Source organism: Triticum aestivum, chromosome 7D (assembly GCF_018294505.1).
Source record: "Triticum aestivum cultivar Chinese Spring chromosome 7D, IWGSC CS RefSeq v2.1, whole genome shotgun sequence".
Taxonomy (NCBI): Eukaryota; Viridiplantae; Streptophyta; class Magnoliopsida; order Poales; family Poaceae; genus Triticum; species Triticum aestivum.
The window spans coordinates 157,627,944-157,641,323 of record NC_057814.1 but is presented as its reverse complement, the minus strand read 5'-3'; positions in this window follow the sequence as shown (position 1 = coordinate 157,641,323).

Here is a 13,380-nt window from a genome sequence, read left to right as displayed (position 1 = left end):
CCCATGATTGATATGCAAAATTTCCATGTTGTACTAATTTTGCAGAATTTTTAGAGTTACAGCTCTAATCAAGTTACTGCCTACTCAACTTTTCAGGATCCAAGAGAAACACCAATGCCACAACAGGTTCCTTTTGCAAAATTTGTTTGTTTAACTGCTTTGCTGCTGCAACCGGTTGCTCTAATCACATTACTGGCTACTCAACTTTTTAGGATCCAAGAGAAACTCCAATGCCACAAAAGGTACCTTTTGCAAAACTTGTTTGTTTAACTGCTTTGCTGCTGCAACCGGTTACAATGATGTTAATAACTACTTTTCAGCATCCAATTGAAACTCTTTAATTCCTTATTTGTTTAACTGGTTTGCTGTTATAACTCCCAGTTGAGATGTTTTGCTAACTTCAACTTTTTGGAATCCAATCGGAACTTTAATGGCAAAACAGGTTAGCCCAAGATCAAAGAGCGAGGTCCCCATGGACGTTGTATCATCCACGACAGTGGCACCGGCCCAATTGTGCATCATGAATTGCCAACTGCTGATGCTCTAGAGGCTAAACTATTGGTAGAAAGAGATTCTGCTTCTGCACTTAGAGATGAAGTTGACATGTTGAGGAAGCAAACAGCACAATCACAAGCAGTACTCAAGACAACCATTAAATATTTGATGGATTTCAAAATGAAGCAAGCTGAGACTGACCACATTGCTAAGGTCCTGAAGGAAAAAAGGAAATTAAATTCCCACTTGGTAAATCATAGGTGAACTGTTCTTTGCGTCGTTGAATAACCTTTGTGTTGTTTGTTCATGTAATTGATCAAACCATTTGTTTTAGAGATCATGTAATAATTTTTTTTGTTTTTTGGTTTGTAATTTGTTTTGAGCACAAGTCTGTATTAATTGATAAGACTCTGAGACATTTCATTTTGATTGTTGTGCCAGACCTACAAAAATGCCAGTTGGGTTGAATGTGCATTCAACAATAATTGTAGTATAGATGGACCTTAAGTGGCACGCATCGGAAAGGGCCAAGATGTTGTACTAGCTTCGCTAAAAAGGATGCTCTTCTAGCAAAAAAAGTATAGCAGGCTGGCTTATGTATGTTAGTTGATATTATTGATCCATATACTCTATAAGTGTTTATATGTCTGTTAGTTTTGTACATTATTGGTTGATTGACTCGGTATTTGAATCTTGATACATTGCTTGTGTACATATCTAAATGGGAGTACACATTATGCTGCGTGTGACACTTGAGTTGGACATAAAGTGGTTTCCAATATTCGAATTCACCTTAAACTGGATTCTAGCTTCTGAATTCGAGTATCGGCATTTGTAAATCATATTCATATATGATAGTGGAATACATCTTTGTCGTGCTTTTGAAGATATATAAAAACACATAGAATGATTTATAAAGATTCGTATAGGAATACAAAATGGATTCGAATTTAGTTGCCAGGGTAAACGTGGATGCTTATTGTCCCAAAATTCGAAAGAAGCGGCAAAATGTCCACTCCCATGTTGGCTGCCCGAAGCCAATGTTTGGGAGATGGAAATCACTGCCTACGCCTTACACGGACAATCCATCGGCCCGATTTCCACTGCTCTCAATAGGGGTAGGTTAGTAACTTCAATTAGACGTGACACGACCACCTCTAAGCCCATTCCGACACGGTGGGCGCCAAACATGGGCGGCAAAACACATTTGATTCAAGCTCGTCCGAAAGACCTCTGTCTCTCCCTCCATTTGCCCATTCATACACGGTGGGCGGCAAAACAAACTCGACTCGCTCGAAATTGATGTAGGCAAATATTTTCAATAGGGGCAGGTTTGTAACTTCACTCAGACGTGACACAACCGTCCTACCTGTTAGCCCCATTCATACACCGTGGGCGCCAAAACACCCTTTCCTCACCCAAAATTGCTCTGGGCAAATATTGGTGAGATGCGAGATTTCCAAATTTTAAACGGGGGCTAAGTTCGTAACTTTCCCATATTTCAGACAGGCGCGTCCCAAAAGCATGGTTCCCTGTACCTCTCCCTCCATTTTCCCATTCATACACCATCCGCGCTAGAACACCATCCCCACACCAGCCTCCTCCGTCCGCCACCCCATCCATCACCGCCGTCCTCCACCCCATCCATCGCCACCGTCCTCCACCATGCTAGAGCGCCTACCAAGACTGCGTCGTCCATTGCTAGAGATGGATGTTTCTCATCCACGACGACGGACCAGGAGCCTTGCATTGCGTACTCTCGCTTCATCGGTGCCGTCGTCCTCTTTGCCGGGGCTGCTCACACAGTCACACGACCTTCTCGTCCACCGGAACGGGACTTATCCCCCGATGCACCAGTCTACCGTCGCAGATCTACTTCAACACCACCAACAGCCATCGCACCCTCAATGCCTACACAACGCCACAAGAGAGGTGGTACTTCATATCTCCTCAACTTTTTGATCTCAACCAGAAAATAGATCGTAACTTGGTTATTGTACTTTCTTTTTAGCTCTTATAATTTAGTTCTTAGTTCGAAGCAAACAATGGATGCTAAATAGCATTTCCGCGGTTTGCAGCTTTAAATCTGCCATGTCATAGTCATAATTGGGTTTAATTGATCATGGTTAGGGTTTAATTGATCATGTTGGTTCCATGGTGGTTTCTTTAATAGAAATCGGAGGGGAAACCCTCTTTTGCTCAAATTTTTTTGCTTAGGGTTCCCCCCTTTTATGATCACTATACGATCAGCATACGTGCTTCGTGTCATAATAGCACTGCTCCACCCATCAAGCTAAACAAGCTTAGTTCTTCAAATACGAATATGATATTATTAAAACAAAGTCATTTAATTGGTTAGCTAAATGTTCCTAATTTAGTTTCGAAAATGCATGTTTGCCGCTCGGGTGTGTATCTCTACAGGGTGCCCACGGTGGGCCGCGGCCCACCCTGGGATTTTGGGTCGGCCCAGGCCCCGATTCCCCTCTGTTCAGCTGCGCTTCCGATCTCTACTCGCCCCCAACCGCTTGCCTCGCCGGCGACTTGATGTCCCCGGACAGCATGACTCTAGGAGGAGACGCCGGACTAACAGGAGGTCAGGAGCCGCTCGCCCAACAGCGTCACCGCTGCTCGGGCGCGTCGTCGTGCCTACCTTCCCAGTCCGTTCAGGGCAAAGGCGTGCAGCAGCCACTAAGCCAACCCGATTTATCCCGAGATACGTCCTCAACACTCAGCAGCCACTCCTCATCACCCATTTTCTAATTGAATCATTACTCATTAGGCAGGACTGTCATTAGGGTTTGTTGTGTACTGAGTGCTACCTACACTTAATGGTTCAGATGTATTTCAGTAATCTTCAGTACCTGTAAAGTTCACAGGGTTTCAAAATGCCGGCCCTAGGAACAGACACTAGTCATTTTGGATTGTTGGTCATAGTGACAATGACCCAGATCACTACTGCAGGCCAGGTTTTTTGACAATTTTACTTGTCTTTCTTACTCATTCGATATGATATCCAATTATTCACATCGATTAGTTGCAAACAATAAGTGCTAGACCAACTTCTTGATTCAGATTTTGGACGGTCTCTTACTGCAGTTACAATTCTGCATACCTGTCCTAGTAAGCTCACAAGTAATGATTGATTCACTACATCTATGCTTGCCTTGTCATATTTGTTGTCAATATTCTTTTAGGGTGGACCACCCTATTTAAAAATACTAGAACCACAGACATGAGTGAATAGTATTTCTCTGTGTGATCTCTTCCATCATGTGTGGGCAATGAACACTGCATTGTATAGAAAGAAAGTTTCATTTCCACCTTTTACATAGACTGCGATCTTTTACATGGAATACAATCTGCCTACTTGCTTTATGTCGCACTACCAACACTCCACCCTTGAAGCTAAACATTATGCCACTCATAATTCCTTAGTTTATTTGTTCAAATACGAATTTGATATGATTCTAATGTTCCTACTTCAGTTTTGAAATGTGTGTCTGCCTGTTATAGAGACATAAGAGGTTTGTATTTCTGTGTCTGGTCTGGTCAGCACGGTTGGGGGGTGAACTTTGCATATGTAGGGGTTTATAGGGAGACACTCTTCGAGTTGAATTTGCAATGCATTCCATAGATAATCTGACTACTTTTTATGTTTTCATGAATCTCAGATACTGAACAACATCATAATGATTATGAGCTTGCGCGCATGAAAAGAATAAAGCAGAACAATGCCATGGCTGTCAAACTTGGCATTAAGGGACTGAAATCAAGTCTGGATGCAATGGAATGCAAACGCTCTCCACCTACAGATTCATGCTCAAAATATGATCCGAACAGTGATCTGAGCTAGAGGGAGACCTAAGTCAATGTAGCTCCCTAGTGGAGGAGTCAGAGGCAGATGCCCTATCTTATTCACCCATCAAGGTACTTGCTCTAACTTTCCATGGTTATATTGGTCACACATATCTTGCAACTGATGCTTTGCATTGCTTCTACTTTGTTGCACTGCCATTAGCTTAGTTTACACATCGTGTATGTGAATACGCCCTGCCTATCCATTTTCAGTACATATTCCATCTGTCATCATACCATATTTATCCATTCAAATGATGTTCTTGTGTATTAGACGTTCAAAAGGAAGAGGGTGATTGCTGATCACGGAGGAGCACGAGCAAAGTATTTGGAAAAGGTAGTGACACCTGATAAATCAAATAGCCCATTAGGTGTAGTTGCAATATCACCTGACCCACAAAACATGGCCCCAACTCTAGCAGACTCTAGCCCTAATACACTGGTCATCTCTGATGGCCCAACTCAGCAGACCCCAACTGCAGCAAACAATATGATGATGCCAGTTGACATAGCACCAGCTCTACGACGCAAAACCCCCATTCCAGCAAAGACTACACCAAATCCAGTTGCCAAATCTCTTTTCGGACGAGAGAGAGCCCCAATTGCAGCAAATAGGACCCCTGTTCCATTTCTCCCCAGTTTAGAAGATGAAGCTTATATTGTTGTCAGGAACTTTGTGCGCATCTTTCCTTCATGGAAAGATTATACCGCAGACACAGAACAATTTCCAGTCTTCCTCCGCAACTTACTGTAAGTAATGTACTAATGTTATTCATGGTAATTACTTCATATGTTTCTGCTGACAGAAGACACAAGATTTCATTCTTTTAAATAGGCGAGGACCAAACTGGATTGTCAAGACGAGCAAGGGTTGGTTGCGCTATTCAAGCACTCGTTGATGAAGTATCATTCCTACCTGAGGCTAGCGCACTTCGATGGCAAGCCTATAAACAAAATTTCTGTAAAGTCTCCAGTGCTACATTTATCAGACAGTGACGGGAATAATCTTGTTACACATTGGTCTCGTCTGCAGCGTAAGGTACTGTCTATGATATCACATCACAATTTGAACTACATTTCTGCATGTGCCTTAACGTCTCACTTGTACGAAAACTGTTTGCAGAAGAACATTCATTCTCAAGGGATCACAGAATCTCGCAACTATACTGCACACTGCATTACTCTTGTGAGTACCTCTTGCCCTGTATGACCATACTTACTTTCATAGCTGGTTGATTATGTAGCATCACTGCACATGTTCATTATCGTCCATTTGGTGGACATTATAAGATCCGTATGAACTCTTACATAAATTTAGAATCAACCCAATGCTGAAGAGGTTTAGCTTTGCAGTCCTCTTGTAAGGACTGAACGTCATCTATCACTGTACTTATATTAACAGCTACTCCCTCTGTCCCATAATATAAGAACGTTTTGTACAGTACACCAGTGTTCAAAACACTCTTATATTATGGAAAGAGGGATTGGTTCATTGTGTAGCATTCTACATTTTATCTCCCTCGCCCACCATTTGCTAAAAAATATCAGATCTATATTTAATCTTACCAAAAAGTTGAATACACAGACAATGCCAGTGTAGAAGTGTAGCCCATTGCTCTTGTCAGTACATTTTGTCCTGTAACGCTTGTACTTCAAGGGATTGGTAGTTGATATGTAGCATCAATCTACATCTTATCTTCATTATCCTCTATCGCTTCCAGTATTATCATATCTGTAATTACTCTCTACAAAATGTAGAGTACAGGCAATGCTTATGAAGAAGATTTTGTGTTGAAATTCTTGAGTTATCCTTCCCTTGACATGGAAAAGGGCATTATAAAGCCGGTGTTAACTGTTAATGTAAGTCAGTCCTTCTAAAGCCTTTATCCTCAACTGCTGTTTAATTTGCTCATACTCCCTATCGTTAATTGTTGTTTAGTTTGTTGTTTCTATCAAAATGCATGTTCGCAACAACCGTAAGTTCCAAGTTTTACTTGTAAAAACAAATTCCTTGTTCATACCATGCACATTGCTCAATACTCCCTATATGTATGCTTGTTTTTGTGGATCTATAATCTAGTGTGTGGTGAAGCAGCCCACATTTGCACCTTGTCATCTCCTGTTTTATCTTACTGATGTGGCTGATGATATGAAGAACATGCCATGCACATTAACCAAAACAGATACAATGATTGTCTTTGCCCTTCATCTATGCTTGTTATGTTGACATGGTAATCCAGTAGTGTGGTGAAGCTCCCCACATTATGAAAAATGCCAAATTATGCTATTGATATTTTGAACGTACTCTTTATTTTCTAATTTGAAATTGGATGGAATTGACAGCACAATTATCATATTTGTTTATACACGTGCAAAACATGTCATCTCTCTGCTTGCTTTAGGGTGATATGCCTGATGGCATGCACAAGTCTGCTGAAGGCTGTGAGACAAACCCAACATATATTGTAGCAAAGAAGGCAAAACATCTTGAAGATAGCGAGACAACCCCAAAGTCTTGTCTTGATGTAGTGTTCAAGTTACTTGAGACTAGCAGTCGGACAAGCTCACAGAATTCGCTATCTGAATTAGTTCGACTTCTTCAGTCCCAAGTTCTAGCAGAAAGCCATTCTGCAACTCAACTTCGACTTGAAGTCCTATCTCTAAGAAAGATTGCGGAGAACACCAACGAGAACCTCATTGCTAAACAGCTACACCTGGAAGCTATGACCGACATATTAGGCCGGTCTCACTGCCTTGCTCAGCAGCTTGCGCAGCAGTTCCCGCGCAAGGCTAACCTCTCTTGAGCTGTCTTGGAAGTGGTCTTGGTTCAGTATTATTTTGTTACGCTACAATGGTGCCCAGTTTTTGTAATCTGCTTCTTCGTTGCGCTTTATGATCACTGGTGGCAAACTTCAATGCCCAGTGGATGTAATATACCATAAATCCTTTATTGTATAGTGTAGGTTTATTCTAAGTTACTATGCCATAATTTCTTTATTGTATAGAGTAGGTTTGTTCTTAATTCCTACTAGTTACTGCCATCATTCGCTATCTGAAAAAAAATCTGATGTAGTCGACCGGGCCGAAACATTTGCCTCTAACGGGCCTGCTTTTTAGCGGGCCACAATTAGGCCGGCCTACAACTTTCTTGGGCCTGAAAGGCCATTGGGGCCTTCACACTTTGTGCCCGGCCCACAAATTACACGGGCCTATATTCGGCCCAAAGTTTAGTTGGGCCTTTAGTGGACCCAGCGCTTAGTTGGGCCCATGTAGCTTTGGGCCATTAACAGGCTGAATATTCTGCTGGCCTGTTACGGCCCAAAAGAAACCATGGGCCTTTAGCAGGCCAAAATGCATGTTGGGCCTCAATTTTCACTAGTCGTCGACGGGCCTTCAGCAGGCTGAAATGTAGACCGGGCCTTTTTTGGCCCAGTTATATGACGGGCCATTACCAGACCGAAACATATCTCGAGCCTTAGTTGGCCCAATGATATCATGGGCCTTTAAGAGGCTAAAAGCTTAGTACAGGCATTAACGGGCTGAATTATACGACATGCCTTTAACAGGCCCAAAGTCACATTGGGCTGAACTGTTGCCACCTTTATCACGGGCCGTTAGAGGGTCGGATGTCGCCTCGGACTATATATGGCTGATAACCCACAAGTATAGGGGATCAATTGTAGTCTCTTTTGGTAAGTAAGAGTGTCGAACCCAACGAGGAGCTAAAGGTAGAACAAATATTCCCTCAAGTTCTATCGACCACCGATACAACTTTACGCACGCTTGACGTTCGCTTTAGCTAGAACAAGTATGAAACTAGAAGTACTTTGTAGGTGTTTTTGGATAGGTTTGCAAGAAAGTAAAGAGCGCGTGAATAAAAGGTAGGGGCTGTTTAGATAAAGACACAACTAAATTAGTTTTAGTAAAGAGCTTGTTGTCACGAGAAAGTTATTTGTCCCTAGGCAATCGATAACTAGACCGGTAATCACTATTGCAATTTTATTTGAGGGAGAGGCATAAGCTAACATACTTTCTCTACTTGGATCATATGCACTTATGATTGGAACTCTAGCAAGCGTCCGCAACTACTAAAGATTCATTAAGGTAAAACCCAACCATAGCATTAAAGTATCAAGTCCCCTTTATCCCATACGCAAACAACCTACTTACTCGAGTCTGTGCTTCTGTCACTCACGCCACCCACCATAAGCAAATCATGAACATATTGCAAACCCTACAGTGAGGATCCCTCACGCTTGCGCGACACGGAGAGCACCATAGGACAGCACCAATAATAAAACATGCAACTCAAACCAATCTTGATCATCAAATAGCCCATAGGACAAAACGGATCTACTAAAACATCATAGGATAGCCATACATCATTGGGAAATAATATATAGCGTTGAGCACCATGTTTAAGTAGAGATTACAGCGGGTAAGAGAGAGGTTACACCGCTGCATAGAGGGGGGAAGAGTTGGTGATGATGGCGGTGAAGTTGTTGGCGAAGATTGCGGTGATGATGATGGCCACGGCAGCATTCCGGCGCCACCGGAAGAGAAGGGGAGAGGGGGCCCCTTCATCTTCTTCTTCCTTGACCTCCTCCCTAGATGGGAGAAGGGTTTCCCCTCTGTTCCTTGGCCTCCATGGCGTGGGAGGGGCGAGAGCCCCTCCGAGATTGGATCTGTCTCTCTCTGTTTCTGCGTTCTGTTCTGCTGCCCTTTCACCGTTTCGTATATATATGGAGATCCGTAACTCCGATTGGACTGAAACCTTCGCCGTTATTTTTTTACCAAAAATTTGCTTTCTTGCGGCCGAAGAAGGGCATCAACCACCTTACGGGTGGCCCACGAGGGTAAGGGGCGCGCCCCCTGCCTCGTGGCCACCTCGGGCACCGTCTCGCGTTGATTCTTCTTCCGGAATTTTCCAAATATTCCAAAAATAAGCTCCGTCCGTGTTTATCCTGTTTGGATTCCATTTGATATGGATATTCTGCGAAACATAAAACATGCAACAGACAGGAACTGGCACTGGGCACTGGATCAATATGTTAGTCCCAAAAATAATATAAAAAGTTGCCAAAAGTATATGAAAGTTGAATAATATTGCCATGGAACAATAAAAAATTATAGATACGACGGAGACGTATCAGCATCCCCAAGCTTAATTCCTGCTCGTCCTCGAGTAGGTAAATGATAAAAAAGATAATTTTTGATGTGGAATGCTACCTAGCATAATCTTGATCATATGTCTAATCATGGCATGAATATTAAGTCACGAGTGATTCAAAGAAATAGTCTATCTTTTGACATAAAAACATTAATACTTCAAGCCTACTAATAAAGCAATCATGTCTTTTCAAAATAACATGGCCAAAGAAAGTTATCCCTACAAAATCATATAGTCTGGCTATGCTCTATCTTCACCACACAAAATAATCACATCATGCACAACCCTGATGACAAGCCAAGCAATTGTTTCATACTTTTGATGTTCTCAAACCTTTTCAACTTTCACGCAATACATGAGCGTGAGCCATGGACATAGCACTATAGGTGGAATAGAATATGATGGTGGAGGTTGTGTGGAGAAGACAAAAAAGGAGAAAGTCTCACATCGACGCGACTAATCAACGAGCTATGGAGATGCCCATCAATTGATGTCAATGTGAGGAGTAGGGATTGCCATGCAACGGATGCACTAGAGCTATAAGTATATGAAAGCTCAAACTGAAACTAAGTGGGTGTGCATCCAACTTGCTTGCTCATGAAGACCTAGGGCATTTGAGGAAGCCCATCGTTGGAATATACAAGCCAAGTTCTATAATGAAAATTCCCACTAGTATATGAAAGTGATAACTCAAGAGACTCTCTATATGAAGAACATGGTGCTACTTTAAAGCACAAGTGTGGTAAAAGGATCATAGTCTCCATCATCCTTTCCTCACTGGGGCAATGCTCTAATAATGATGATCATCACACTTTTATTTACTTACAAATCAATATTACAACTCGATATCTAGAACAAAGATATGACTCTATATGAATGCCTCCGGTGGTGTAGCGGGATGTGCAATGATCTAGCATAGCTATGTCATCAAAAAACGGACAAGCCATGAAAACATCATGCTAGCTATCTTACGATCATGCAAAGCAATATGACAATAAATGCTCAAGTCATGCATATGATGATGATGATGGAAGTTGCATGGCAATATATCTCGGAATGGCTATGGAAATGCCATGATAGGTAGGTATGGTGGCTGTTTTGAGGAAGATATAAGGAGGTTTATGTGTGATAGAGCATATCGTATCACGGGGTTTGGATGCACTGGCGAAGTTTGCACCAACTCTCGAGGTGAGAAAGGGCAATGCACGGTACCGAAGAGGCTAGCAATGATGGAAGGGTGAGAGTGCGTATAATCCATGGACTCAACATTAGTCATAAAGAACTCACATACTTATTGCAAAAAATCTATTATTCATCAAAACAAAGTACTACGCGCATGCTCCTAGGGGGATAGATTGGTAGGAAAAAACCATCGATCGTGCCCGACCGCCACTCATAAGGAAGACAATCAATAAATAAATCATGCTCCAACTTCGTTACATAACGGTTCACCATACGTGCATGCTACAGGAATCACAAACCTCAACACAAGTATTTCTACAATCCACAACCACCCACTAGCATGACTCTAATATCACCATCTTTATATCGCAAAACTATTGCAAGGAATCAAACACATCATATTCAGTGATCTACAAGTTTATGTAGGATTTTATGACTAACCATGTGAATGACCAGTTCCTGTCATCTCTCTAAATAGATATAAGTGAAGCAAGAGAGTTTAATTCTTTCTACAAAAGATATGCCCACGCTCTAACAAATATAAGTGAAGCAAAAGAGCATTCTACAAATGGCAGTTGTCTAAGTGAAGAGAAACAGGCAATCCAAACTTCAAATGATATAAGTGAAGCACATGAAGCATTCTATAAATCCATACTCAAAAGATATAAGTGAAGTGCAAAGAGCATTCTATAAATCAACCAAGGGCCATCTCATACCAGCATGGTGCATAAAATAAAAGTGAAAACTAAAGCAAAAGACGCTCCAAGATTGCACATATCGCATGAACGAAACGAATCCGAAAACATACCGATACTTGTTGAAGAAAGAGGGGATGCCTTCCGGGGCATCCCCAAGCTTAGACGCTTGAGTCTCCTTGAATATTTACTTGGGGTGCCTCGGGCATCCCCAAGCTCGAGCTCTTGCCTCTCTTCCTTCTTATCACATCGAGACCTTCTCGATCATCGAACACTTCATCCACACAAAACTTCAACAGAAAACTCAGTAAGATCCGTTAGTATAATAAAGCAAATCACTACTATAGGTACTGTTGAAAACCAATTCATATTTTGTTTTTGCATTGTGTCTACTGTAATATAACTTTTCCATGGCTTAATCCACTAATATAAATTGATAGTTTCATCAAAACAAGCAAAGTATGCATCAAAAACAGAATCTGTCTAAAACATAACAGTCTGTAATAATCTGAACATTCACCATACTTCTGATACTTGAAAAATTCTGCCAAAATTAGGAAAAATAAACAATTTGTATAGAAAGACAGTGCAAAAAGAATCAGAACCATTTGACGTTCCAGTAAAAATGTAAAATCGAGCACTACAGCCAAAGTTTCTGTCCTGCATCGTAGAAACCAACAAGCATTGTAAGCATCCTAAAGGCAAACCTTGGCACATTATTTTTATAATACAATGGAATTGTACAGGGGGATAATTATTTTTGTTGAAAAGTTTCTGTAATCAAGATTCACAAAGTTTCCGTGAGCATGAACAAGGTTCAAGGCTAGCTCCCACTTCAACAATGCTTGTCTCTCTCACTTTCACTTTCCTTTTTGAAAAAAATTTGGGTTCCCCTCTTTATTTTTGTTGTTTTTAAACTATATGAAAGCACTCAACAGAAATAAATGACTCTCTAAAACTTCCGGGTTGTCTCCCTGGCAGCGCTTTCTTTAATGCCATTAAGCTAGGCATATAGTGCTCAAGTAGTGAATCCACCCGGATCCCAAGGTATATCAAAGTCAATTTTAATTAGCAATGATTTAGAATTTAGTAGTGAGCACAAAGCAACATATATCAAGAAATGACGAAGTCTAACTCTCTTCCTATGCATCGGCATGTCATAAAAGAACAATTCATGCACACCTAGTAAAGGCCAATGCATAGTATAAACAGTTTCTTGCAATTTTATCATGTTGGAAACATAGAGAGGTGGAGATGTAGTTCCTCTCTCATAATAATTGCAAGTAGGAGCAGCAAGCACATGCATATTATATTCATCAAAATCATCATGTGCAACGGTAAAAGGCAACCCATCAATATAATCCTTAATAAGTGCAAACTTCTCCGATATAGTGTAGTCGGGAGAATTCAAAAAGATAATAGGACTATCATGCGTGGGTGCAATAGCAACAATTTCATGTTTAACATAAGGAACTATAGCAAGTTCATCTCCATAAGCATAATTCATATTGGCGTCTTGGCCACAAGCAAAGCAAGCATCATGAAAAAGGGATATTTCAAAAGAATCAACGGGATCATAGCAATTATCATAGCATTCATCCTTCGGTAAGCATGAAGGGAAATTAAACAATGTATGAGTTGAAGAGTTACTCTCATTAGAAGGTGGGCACGGGTGATCAATCCGCTCTTCCTCCTTTTGTTCTTCACTCTCCTCCTCATCTTTTTCATCCAATGAGCTCACAGTTTCATCAATTTCTTCTTCCATAGATTCCTGCAAAATATTAGTCTCTTCTTGGACAGCGAAGACTTTCTCAATAAGTGCATTAATATCGGAATTGTATTCGTAATTCTCATAGAAATATTTGAGGATAGCTAAATTTTCAGGTCTATAAGCAGCATCATCAAAATCTTCAAACTCTTTAAACATAGATTCAATTTCATAAGCACCCATAAAAGCAACAAATTCTTCTATTTGTTCCACAT